The sequence below is a fragment of the Manis javanica genome, chromosome 2, assembly GCF_040802235.1.
Source record: "Manis javanica isolate MJ-LG chromosome 2, MJ_LKY, whole genome shotgun sequence".
NCBI lineage: Eukaryota > Metazoa > Chordata > Mammalia > Pholidota > Manidae > Manis > Manis javanica.
Window position 1 is genome coordinate 56,551,923 of NC_133157.1, and position 13,379 is coordinate 56,565,301.

At 38.7% G+C, this 13,379-nt stretch overlaps 1 protein-coding gene across 1 annotated transcript in view; it reads left to right on the top strand.

Annotated features, from left to right (window-relative positions):
- Positions 1 to 2,912: 2,912 nt before the first annotated feature.
- Positions 2,913 to 13,379, top strand: part of PTPRD (protein tyrosine phosphatase receptor type D) — a 2,165,650-nt gene continuing 2,155,183 nt past the window's right edge. Inside the window, exon 1 of the mRNA XM_073228519.1 lies at positions 2,913 to 3,319. The gene's annotated coding sequence lies outside the window, so the exon portion shown is untranslated. The remainder of the gene's footprint in view (positions 3,320 to 13,379) is intronic.

Sequence of the window (13,379 nt, forward strand, 5' to 3'; positions counted from 1 at the left end):
AAAAGAGACTAATTTTAGTGACTGATATTCAAGACCATGCATTTTCCCTCTTTCTCACTTTCTTTTCTTTTTATTTCTCTCTCACATTTGTTAACAGTTGTTCTAAACACATGGTTTATTGACAATGACCAATTTATATAGGTTGCTGCCTTTTAAAGGTAAATATACAGCAGTAACTTGAGGACATTTAAAGCTGTCTTTTTCATTTAAGAAGGAAAAATAAACCATAATATTATAGGAGATGCAAATAGGTAGCTAGATAATGAAATTCTTAGCTCTTCAGGCTTGCAGCAATCATCCTTAGGAACTGTGTCCCAATCCAACTCTAATGAATCACTAATAAAATCTCTATAATAAGCTAATCACAATGAATACTGTGGTGTTATTAAGTGGGGAGGGGTGCAGCAAGAGAGGATTGCATATAACCCTTACTCGTCTATTGTTTAAAGGATCCCGGGTTCTTGGAGGGTACCAAAGTACAGCTGCGTAGAAGAAAGAGTAAATCAGCCCCAGGGAGCATTGTCTCTGTGACATGCTAGCTTTGAGCTTAAGTTAAGATGAGTTTCAAGTTGCTGAACACCCTCATACAACAGTAAAAAGATACAAGATATCGACATGCTCAGCTGCATCTTGTTAAAAGCTTCCTGCGGGTTGGCAGAATGAAATCTTTATTTAAAATTACGCAAACTATTGTCAAGGGAAATATGGAAAAGAGAACACAGTATAAGGGCCAAATGCTTTGCTTAACCCACCAGGAGCAGCACAAAGGAATAAGTGGTCACATTGTCTCTGCAGCATCAACAACAGAAAAGGTGACTAACGCCACCACATCAGCATCTATCTGTTCTTTCCATGGTTTCAAGATGCATTATTTCTTTTATTATTAATTATATGTATTTCCGGAAGAGGGCAAATACATTATTACGAATAGCAGGAGAGGAAATCATTTCTGCTGCCACTTGGCATTAAGTACAGTAGTGTATGTAATGAGTGAGTGATGACAGGAAACACAGCAGCAGCCTTGAGCCCCAGCATCCCTCCCTCCTACTGTTCTGCTGTAACTCATTCTTGGTATTCAGATGCTTTCTAACAGAAAGTTCATGTAAAACCATTATTGAACACTGACAGGAAGAGACTGAGACAGGAGTGAGTGGTGTGTATTTGTGCAGAGAGAGAAGGAGGGAGGAGTGAAGGAGGGAGAGGAGAGAGAGGGCGAGAGAATGAGTTAGTCATCATCTTGCACTGACACCAAAAGGCGGCAGGTGCTTGGCATAATTACAAAGATAGGCATACCTATGCACACACACTTGCACACGCGGTAGACGTGTTTTCAGTTTGTATCCTATCATTTCTAAGAACAGCTGTAAGTGATGATGACTCTATGCAGGTGAACCTTCTTGGAGAGGTGAGCTCAGTGGGTTTAAGGAGGCAGAGCAGGTAGCCTGGCAGGGGATGGGTTCAGAAGGGTCACTTCTCAAGAGCAAAGGGACATGGCAAGACGAGGCAGGCATGAAAATAAAAAGGTGAAAGGAGTCTGGGGAAAATGTCACCTATATTGATTAAGCTTTATTTCTCTTTGGGAGAAAGTGACATTTCTGCTATTCGACCATGGACATATAAGGAAAGTAGGTGGCTTGCTGCACTTTGTTTCTTCCACAGTGCTTACAGCACGGTTGACCACAGGGTACCTGGAAGGCTCTCTGTTACATTATTACGAACTGGATAATTATTTTGGCTTTTTAAAGCATCAACATAGTGAGGTTGATCTCTCTTTAGCAAGAGAGATAGCATTTGTTGTCATAACTGTATGCTCTGATCAGACATAAATGACGGTAACGTGATAAGAGCTTTCTGCTAGACCTCTTCTGTCCTGCCCACCCTCTTGCCCAGCACCAAGTCGAGCTTTGCTCAGGGGCTCTGCGTTCCGCTTCCCTTGTTTCCCTGAGTCTGTGATACCTCACCTCAGCAGCACTGGTCATTCTACATCGGGGCACTAAGCAGGTGGGGAAGAAATCTCCCCATCACCCCTCCCTTGTTTGTCCATGTTCTCTCAATAGCGAAGCTGGTTTCCAGCAACTTTAACAGTTTTTTTCCCCTTCTCTACCACCTTGGCAGAACCTTCTCTCTCCCTGCAGAAGAGCCAGGCTGCCAAACAGCCCAACTGAAAACTACTACCAGAACGTGAGATGCTGGACCACCCCTGCACCACGCAACCTCTGCTCCCCTTCCGACTCCTCACCGAAGTAGGCTCTTGAGAAGCATCGATTGTACTGCAAATTAATTCTGTCCCTTGCATTTTTAAACCGCCACCCCTAACCCTTACCGCCCGCTTCCCTACACACACACACACACACACACACACACACACACACACACACACACACACACACACACACACACACAAACGAAACAAAAGAAAACATAAAATAGCAGAAAGCACGCGAACACCTGAAGGAAGCACAACCGGGGTCTACACCTGGACAAGCGCTCTGTGGCTTTAGTGGTCGGAATAGCCCGTGCCCCACACGGACTCCTCTCCCCGCGCGGACCGCCGCCCGCGGAGCCCTGGGATCACGCCGGGGGCCTCCGGGTCGCGGCGAGCGGGTCGCGCCGGGGCAGCTCGGGTCGCAGCCCGGGTCCCCGGCTCCCGCCCGCCGACGCTGGACCCGCGCCGCTGGCAGCCATCAAGTGGCTCGTTAAGGAAATGCAGGTGAGTGCGTGCGGCCGGGCGGCTGCGGCTGGAGACGTGGGGTGGGCGCCCGGGGAGCGAGGGGAGGCGGCGGAGCGCAGAGAGCCAGCGCGCGGGGGCGCCGGGAGACGCGCGCCGCCCCGCCCCGCCCCGCCGCGCCCTCGCCCGCGCCCGCGGCCCGAGCGCCCGCGGCCGCGCCTCGCCCCGACCGTCGCCCGCTGCCCGCGCCTCCGCGGCTCGCGAGCGGCTCGCCGGCCTCCCCGCGGCTCCCGCCCAGCCGGGCCTCCCTCCGCTCCTCCTCCTCAGCCTCCTCCCCTCGCGCGCCGCGCTGACAGGCGGCCTCGGCGGGGAGAGCGCAGGTACTTCGCGGGACCCAAGCAAGCCTTCGCGGCGCCCTGATGTGTCTTGTCTTTGCGCCCTGCCTCCGGGAACGAAGACCCCACTTCTGAAACAACGAGACCTCGGAGCGCCCTGCGGAAGCCCGCGCCCGACGGGCGGCTGTGCGTCTGCTGTGCTTTCGTGCAGTTTATTCGGGGCCTGTGTGGAATGGGAAGCCAATTCCTTATTTGACTGGTAGGAGAGGGAAGCGAGGACTCCTCGGGGTTTCCGAGGACTGGAGCGGCGGCTTTGGTGAGTAAACTGTGCTTCTGTGTTTCTTCCCTCTGAGTGAGGCGTATGCTGAATACGCTCCCCCAGTGGTGTGGACAGTTTGTTCGTTTTATCAGGGAAGAAGTTGACTTATATAACTTAGGTACTTCTGAACGGAGAAGTGGTTTGCTAAGATTTTTTGTTCTTTTTGAGGAAGAGCATGAGAAGACTTCAGTGTGGGAAATATTCCCTTCCTGGGAGTCTGATTTTTGAACGCTTATTGTTCAAGGGCTGTTGAAAGCCCGGTGTGTGAAACGTTGGTTGTCTCAAGATTTAAGGATGGTTACCTAGAGAAAGCTTGAGAATTCTAACCCTCCTGGTTCATTTCTGCAACCTTCAACCTCAACCTTCATCCACACCAACTCCCATCCTTCTCCGACTTGACTTGGTTGCTTGTTTTATCTGCAGGTCTGAAAAGAGCTTGCAAAAAAAAAAAAAAAAAAAACTGGGTCAAGGGAAAGTTAATAAAGATGGTTGGAAAGATGGAAAGAAAATCCTTTTGAGGTTTCTTAATGCTTGTAGGTAGATGAGATGTGGAAGGAAATCCTGGACCTAGCCTGGTTTGGAGAATTTGGATGAAATTAATTTGGAGAGGGAATGTGAAAACTGCTTTGGAGAGGACAGGAGCTGAGGCTGTGACTTTGACACAGCAGGTTATCAACTGTGACAGGGGCTCAGCAGCCAGTGACAGGTTTAAGGTGTCTCCTAGGGCTGGGTATCTCTGCATCAAAAACTTTTGCAGGCAGGATTCCTCATGGGGCTGACATTGCTATGGCAGTAGCTGAAGCATTTCTGTAAAATCAAGTAGGACAGTCTTCCTCTCTGTGAAGGGGTTAATGCTATATTAAAATGAAAAAGATATACAGCTTAACATTTGCCAATATTTTGTAATATCTAAATAAAACCTTTGTGTTATGTCAGGAAAAATATAGTTGAGTCAGTTTGTTTTGCACAAGAGGGAACGAATCAATAACATTTCAGCATTTTTTTTTCTCTCATTGCCAAATGGACTCTGAATCTAAGTCTTCTTGCATTGTTACATATACAGTAGATACAGTAGGAATCATACCTAGGTAAAACGGCTGATTTTTAACAAATTCAAAGTTCTTGGACACAATAGCACTTGTACCAATAGCACTTTACAACTAGTGTAAAATAGTGATTAGAAAAAGTTTGTTTTATCTTTTAACTTTCAGTTTTCTGTCACAGTATCAAGCATACTTTTATAATCAAATCCTTTTGAGAGTTATAAACCAGATTGAAAATTAAAACCACTAAACTCACAGATAATTTCTTTTCAACAGACATATTACAATCAAATAATACTTAAGGGCTCTCTTGTATTCAATTGTTGATGATGGTAAAGCGAAAAATTTTTACCTTTATATTTACTCAAATTAGTATATAAAAGCAACTATATTCATTCAGCATTGATTTTAAAAATTGAAGAATAAACTAGTGTTCAACGATTTTAAAAAGGGACAGGTCTTTTAGAGTTGTTATGGTTATTTGTTGTCTAAACCTCTGAGTATCTTGGGATGTAAGTTTTTAGGGTAATGACAGAAGTAGGACAGTTGATAAATTTGTTAACATGAAGTTTGTCAAAGATGGAAATCATGGGGAAGATATGCCATTGTTTTCTGCATATCGCTTTATTTTCTATCCAAATGGGTTTCCTGGACTCAGGTGGTATTTCTGTTGTTGGTTTAAAATGAATTTAAATAATATAAATTGAAGCTTTTGGCTGACCAGATTTTGATTATAGCACATGACCTCTACTCATTTGTGACCTCAGGTATCTGAAAGGTTATCTAATGATTGAAAAATAAAAGGTATGATTGTATTGAAGTAGCCAAATTTAAGAGTGGTGCAAACATGTTTTTACAGATATTACTATAAGATACATTTTCCACAGTAGAGAAGACATTAGCAGAATTGTTGATCCTGATCAAATTTCTGAAACCAAAGATCTACAATTAACATGAAATCTAGCCAACACACATTTTGCTTCTGTTATAATTATATCATAATGCCGTGGAAAACAACCTGAATTAAAGCCGTTTCTAGTAAAGCTTGCACACGTTATATTTGATAATTTTCCCTGCATAATAATGGAGAAAAAGTCAAAGCTGGATAGAGGGATTAAATTGTCAAGTTTTTTTTTTTTGTCCCCATCAGCTCTCTATGCAAGACAGAGGTGGTTGCAACTTTAAAGTTGTAAAAAGAAAGTTGCTACTGTCAGCAGTAATGTGTTTTATTATGCAATTGTTCTTGTTATTCAGATCAGATAATGGCCCTATGAAATACATAAGCAGTCTGCAGGGAATGAATGATTAATTCCTCTAACGTGTGCTTACTAAAGGAGTTCTTACTAATAAAGTGCTGTATACCTGCATTTGCTTACAGTTGCAGATGGTGAAGACAAGCATGCTTTTCTTTTCCTTTAGTGTTCACACAGAATGTACAGGTCTAGTTCTGTAATTATAGTCACTTAGAGATGATTTTGTAGACCGCATGGTTTTATATTTTATGGAACCCTTTGGGTATGATTATTATTTATTTAAAGCAGTTAATTTAGAAAGTGAAGCATTGTTAATTGGATGTGATATTGGAAGGGTGAACTACTGTTAAAAATAATTATTTCTTCTCTCTGTGGAATGACATTGTATTTCTTCTGTGTGTTACTGGTAGGAAACAGATGTAACCTGCAAGTGTAAAGGACATTTTTCTTTAGTACTGTTAAGTGTAAGAGAAAAGCTAAACTATTGCTGGTTATATAAAATAATTGGCTAGATACTATGTTATAATTTTAGGACTGGCTAAGAATGCACATGACAATTGTGGCTACCCCTGTGTAAATTATTTTGCAATTAGAGAAGAGAATCATTGAGGTAGTTTTCAATATTTCTGTATTTCTAAACTAGGTAATGGGAGAAGGTGGGGAATGGACAGAGGTTATATGATAACTTGAGAGCAAGTGACCTGAAATGCATGCTACACATTTTAAATCCACCTGCTTATGGTCTTAGAAATTTCTGATAAATGTGATTTTTAAAATTGACTAACTGAATGTATTTATCAGTATGTCTATCTCTCTGTCACATTTAATGTGACAAATAACTTTATTTCAAGATTCCTCTGTTGGTTTGGAAGAAACACCATAATTTCAGTAATGTCTTTTTGTACTTACACTTATAGTGAATTTAATATACTTTAACAGTGCCAAGTATATAATAACATATATTTGAAAATACTAATTTAAAAGTTGTAGTGAAAATTGTATGAATAGAATTTGTATCCAGTTGAGTGTCACTTGAACTTGTTTATCTCCTTATATACTTAAGTTTAAATTCTTTATGACTACTATCAGTTCACTGCGTTTTAATCAGGCTGTTCAAAAGCAATTTGGCATCCATAAAGAGTAAATGAATTTCCTCTGGTACAATCAAACAATGTAGAATTTAACTGTATTTACAATATTGGTTATGTTTTTTTCAAACTCTTCAAAAATGCATTGAAGGAAGAATAAAAAATGAACATTACCCACCAGGTGAATACTCGGGTAGTTGTATAATCAAAAGTGGTGAGTTTTTCTCCCATCCTATTAACTGGCTATGGGACCCCTGGGAGATACCCTGGACTCTGGACCTGGATTTTCTCCTCTGAGACATTTTTCTACTGCTGAGTACAGAAACTGCCTACAATTTGAGAGTATTTCAACTCCGAAATCTTATGAAACAAGCTAATGTAATTAATAATATAATTAATAGTAACGTTTAGCAAATTGTCAGGTTACGCTATAGCAGTGTGAGAATCCATCCAGCAGTTGGAACAGCCATTTTATTGGAAGGAAGGATGAGGAAGTTGTCCTGAAGCCGTGTTGGCAGTGCCTGGGTGCTGTTGCTGTGCTGCTAGAGGGTACTTGGAGTAGCTTTGGAGGAGGAGGATGGAGGTTATGGAAAGAAAGGAATGGATTAAAGTTCCTTTAAGACACTCTTTCCTCTTGCTACTGAAAGAATATCATATAGATCAGTATTTTTGGATGTGTTACTCTATTCAATACAAGATATGAGAAGATGAAAATAAAAGGAATTGCATAGTGTCTTACGGCTTCCCTTTTTCCCTCTTAATTTCATATGCTCTTTCACAGTATTATTTTTAGATAAATATACACAATTTAAGTCAACTCATTTATTTCCCAAGATATATGTTGTAGACTATCACAGCTAGAATGAACCGTAGAAAATTTTATTTCAACCCCTGTATTTTAAAGATGAAACTTAAAACTTCGAAGACTAAAAACTGTAAAGGTGAGATAAATTTCCCAAGTGCACAAGAGAGGTTTTACATCACAGAGCAGTAGTATCTGAGATGCCACATGGGCAAGTAAGCTCATAGACAAAAATTTATACAGCTGTTAGTAAATCATCAATAAAGTCCCTTGATGATGAGGGATGCAAAGCATTTCATCTAAAATATTTATAATGATAAAACTTCTAATAATGAAAAATGGACACAGAGAAAGAATACATACAATGTTAATTTTAAGTGTTTGATTTTCTTATAGAAGGCCAAGATTTTATTTCTAGGTAGAATTAATGTTATATAAATGAAATGCATGTTTTATATTTTAAATCATTGGAGACAGGGAGATCATGCTGTATTTAAAATTTATTTACTTCTGAATGCAAGACACAGCTGATTAATTTATAGTTTGTTTGCTTTTCATTTTGTGCGTCTGCGTGTGTGCACGTGTATGTGTACTTATGTTGATACACACCTGTCAAAATGGAACTCAGCGAAAATGATGTGCTTAAAATTTTAAGTGTCCGCACAATAGTGGAATACTCAAAGAGAAATAACATATTTAGGGGGTAATATCGGTTTGCCCTCTCATTGGTCCTTAAATCAAATGAAATTTCAAAATACACCTTATTATTAGTTCCTTGCCTCTTGTAATAAGTCTGTGTATTTTCTAAATACATTATAATAATTAAATATTATTATGGTTAGAGGTATAGAATTTCAGAGAACAACATTGCTGTTCTTTCACATCTGTTACTATGGACCTTAGGTTAGTATATGTACTTATATTAGATGCTAAAAAAGGAAAAGAACACGCATATTTGATTATGACATGGCTGGTTATTTAAAAGCAGCCATCTTTAATCTCAAATTAAATTAAATGTATATAATTTTAACTGGGATGCCTTAGTATAAGATTCATTGTATAAATGATACCTGTTTTACTTTCCAAGGAAACAAACTATTACACTTAAACACAGAATTAGTGAACTTCCATAAAAATTTTTAATCATGTAAATATTGAAGTAATTATTTATGCAAGTCAATTACTATATTAATTGCATTGGGATCACTGTAAATTCTGCTTTTTAAAAATTATCCAAGTTGTTTTCCTCAAATGTAGTTTATATTATTAAAAAAGGGGACCCAGAACCAGGCAAGCATGTGTGCACATTCATAGTCCATTTTACTACTTACTAGCTAAACACACGTGTCATGAGATTTGTACCATAGGACATAGCTCCTGTTCCTTTAGATGATTCTGGGTAGATTAGGACCAAGGTCTAAAACATAGTTTCTGGAAAGGTTGATTTAGAATACAGAACCAGAGAAAGAGGAAGAGCAATAAAATGCTTCCTGTTTTTAAATGAACTGTTTTAAGTCCTGTTTTAATTCACCTAGGCCAACTGCCCAAGGTGTTTATTTAGGTAGGAGAAAAAAAATCCTCATACATACTTGTATCCTTGATATGCTATCCCAATATAGTGGGCTAGAATTTTAAGAGCAGTATCAGAAATCCTACTTAGAGGTAAAGTAAAGGATGGAGAGGAGAGGACAGAGAAAAGGAGAGATTTGTTAATCTCACTTTAAAGGGAATCTTCCACTCTTTATTATTCCCATAAAGTGGTTTCAAAATCAGTTATTCTGACTTTTAACTTTGAAGTAAGTGGTTATCAGATTAACAGGGAATCTGGTTCATACCTTCACTGTGCCATAGCCCCAGTTTTTACATATATCCACCTGGAACTATTGAGAAGGTCGGTTTTTCAGCTCATGATTTGTATTAATTCTTTTTTGAATTTGCCAGACAATAATTCAGGCACCACAGCCCTATTATGCACTACTTCTAGAAGTTACATCCTCTTATTTCCCAAACTATATATTTTCAAGTCAGAATCCCTTGCTATGGTTATAAAATATGTGCCATATGCTGGTGTAATTGATATAATATTTGGTCCCCAAGTATTTACTGAGTTTCCTGTAGGCTAAGCAGTGCTGAGTAAAACACTCATAAGCTAGAAATATAGAATTGCCCAAATTGTGACCATACTGTATTCTTACAAAATGTTTCCCCATTATCACATTTTTTTATATAGAAAACAGAATGTCCTTAAAAATATCTCTCCTTTTAAGTCACAGAAGAAATTCTAGACACATGCCTTCGTTTACCATTTTGCCCCCTGTCATTTGCTGTCATCCTGAGTTGGAGGCATATCTCTTAGGGAGGTTGGGTGGGATCGTTGTTGCTTATTGAGCAGCTGCAGGCTATGCTGCATTCCCCTGGAATTAGTTGACATCCTTCATCATTGTCAAAGCTGGAATATTCCAATACTAATTCTTCAGGTGCCAAACTCTCCACAGTTCTAGAGAGGCAGTGAGGTGCGATTAAGCACAGCACTACCCTGTTCTCATATTGACAAGAGACAGAAAACGCAAATAGATCTCCAGACCCTTGTAGTAGATCACAGTCTATGTGCCAGTCCTTTGTATTTCCAAATTCATAGGACACAACGCAAGTTTTAGTGAAGGTTCATGTTATTTCAGCTGTAACTGGGGTGTCATAGGAGAAGGGCCTTGGCGTTCTCAGGAAAGAGAACAGACAGCGAAGACTGGAAAATCTGCCTGTACGTTTTGCTGTGTGAGTTATTTTCAAGAGGCCTTATGCACTTTGGATCAAATAACCAAAGAGGAAGACAAAAGGGCAATTTAAACTTTTAGAAACTTACTTGGAATGTTAGATATCTTTGGAGTTAAAAAATTACCCTAAATTCACTTCTTGGTTTCTCTAGAAGGAATAATGGGAATATTTGACTTAATTTTATAGAGGTTCCCTGCCTTTTATGCCCTTGAAAACCTTTATCAATGATGCACTGATGGTATTACTCAAAAGGAACATTTGAATAACAGTGCCAAAGTAATCTATTGTTTCAGTCTTAAACTTTCATGTATCTGAATTTTAAGTCTGGCCTGTATATTACAAGGATAGGAAACGTACTTCCCATTGTATTATATAATATACTCAATTAGTTCTTAATTAATATTTATCCACGATATTTATTTTAGTGGAAGACTGCTTGTAATTTTAGTGTGTAAAGATATCCAGTGGCTTCTCTTCTGCATGAATGTGTTCATTCTGTGTTATATGCGACATCCATTTGTTTCCTCCTAGGAAACGTTATGCAGTTAGCTCTGTACGACCTGCTTAGCCTCATCATTTATACCTGTGTGGTTGAAGACAACAGAGCTTTCTTGTGGTGGAATTGTGTGCTTTCAAGTATTAAACTCAGCACTTCAGTGCTCCATTCCCCTGCCCCTGAGAAAGGCCTGCGTTCCTGTTGTTTCTTGGAGGATTGAAGTCTATTTCACCATGCACACCTTCCATTGTGGAAATTTGCCAGGATTTAGCTAAAACACACTGATTTTCCAAAATAATGCATCTTAAGATATATATATATCACACACACACATACACATACATATATATATGTGAATATGTGAATATATATGTATGAATGTATATATGTGTGACTATATAAGTGGATACATATGTGTGTGTTACTATATATATATATATGTATGCTGTTTTTCAGAGAAAAGAATTTCAGGCAATATCTGAGAATTTTTTGCTGTGAAATCTCATGCGGGCTGCACTTGGAGATGGATCAGTTTAGGGACTAGGTCAGAAAAGACTATGTGGCTCCTACTAGAGCAGGCTCCTTTTCTTCATTTTCAACAGACCTACATGTTCTTGTTTGTTTCTTCTGCTGAGTTTCCCTTTTATGCCCATTTCTTTTGATCCTAATGGCAACCTGTTTTACACAAGAATGAGCACATGAGAATATACAAATGTATAGTGTTAAGATTTTAAAAATTATACCATTGTTTGTGTGGTGCAGTTTCCTTAGTGCTCAGCCATGCCTCTCTTCGAAGCTGCAATCCACATTTCATAAGCAGTTCATCACTTGTTATGGTGACATTAAAAGAAGGAAGCAACTTTTTCTTTCTTAATCAGTGATGGCATCAGGGTCTTATTTTCTTCCTGAGTTTCTGAAATTTTTTTGTTCCATAGTACCTTACCATGAACTCTAAAAAAACTTCAGGTAGAAGGTGATAAAACTACTAGCTAACATTTATTGACCCTTTAATATATGCCAGTCCTTATTTTAACTGCTCTACATGCCTTACTGACTCATTCTCACATCAGGCCTGTTAAGTTGGTACACTTGCTATCTGTAATTTACAGATAAGGAAACTGAAGTGCATAGACGTTAAGTAAATTTGCCTGAGGTAGCATACCAAATGAAGCATCCATGCCTTCTGCCTGCAGATCCTACATTTTAAACCACTTTGCTGTATTGACATTCTAGCACATAGATTTATAATATGTTTTCCAAGATGTGGAACAGTAGTAATAAGAATTCCACAATTGCATAGATTCTATATGTCAGAAATGTAAAAGTAAGGAATCCCAGCTGTGCTTTTACGATACAGTTTCTTTCAAATTACAAGTTATCATAAGTAAATGACACCATCCATGAATAGAACACTGTGAAAGTGTTGTTCAGGTGAATAAAGCAACAGGCACAAAACGCATCAAGGCAAACTAGCTCCAGATACCTGCTCCCAAAGCTAAGTGAGTAAACGTGGCACAAGTGCTTTTAGTATATTCCTTTCATTCCTTGGAAAATTTGGTCCAGTAGAAGGAGAACCTGATGTGCTGTCTACTTTTCCCTGCTGTGCCCCTCCGAGCTCAGGGCGCCTTCCCAGGAGTAGATTGATCTAAGTGGTTCCCATCAGTCAGGTCTCTATAGCTTCTTGGCCCCAGACTTTATGGTGCATTGGCTTTTTACACATCTTGCTACACTCGGTGACTGATGACCAACAGCCACAATTTCTGAGAATCAACCAAGACTATTGAGTCAGTTTGTCTTATATGAAAGGTATAGCAGAGGAGAAATGCAAAGGCAGAGAAGATGAGCTCAGCATGCTCTATGGAGTGAAGTTCAGGGTTAAGACGGCCCCATCTGTCAGTCAATATAATTCAGAGTACTTGAATGCATGCTTCCCATGATAAAATGAGACAAGAATAATTAGCTGATGCAAAGTGTAATATAAAGAATGCTGATCATAAGCAGGTAAGAAATAAATAATACTAGGAAAACCCAAAATTGGTTCTTTAAGAGCAATTATAATTACAGTTATTTGTGTGAACTTTTGCCATGTAATCTGAGTATTATTTACACTATTGCATCACACTGGACTTAATTTGTTATAAATTTAATTTGATTGCAATGGTAAACTACTTTTATATGTTTATTTTTTCTTGTATGTTGATCAATGTTTTCAAATTTTAGTGTGACTGCTTAATTGAAATTTAAAAATAAATTGAGGAGATATGATTTATAACAAAATTGTAATTTAATTTTAGGTTATAAGAATAGATAAGTTAAACTGTTACCTCTACATTAACTAAATTAAAAATAGGTTGAATAAAATAATCCTCAGTAAACATTTTTGTTTGTCTAATATATGAGAGATGCTCAATGCCTATTGATGGATATCTGGTGTCCTAATTTTGAAAGGACATAAGAAATACTATAGATATCTTGTAAAATATCAAAAATGCTGTGTGATCTTTTAAAAATAGAACAAAATAAAATATTAGCTTTGCTTTTTTTCTCAATGCACTGAATTAATACTTCTTATGTCTTAGGTATACATTTGTCAAGTTATAATT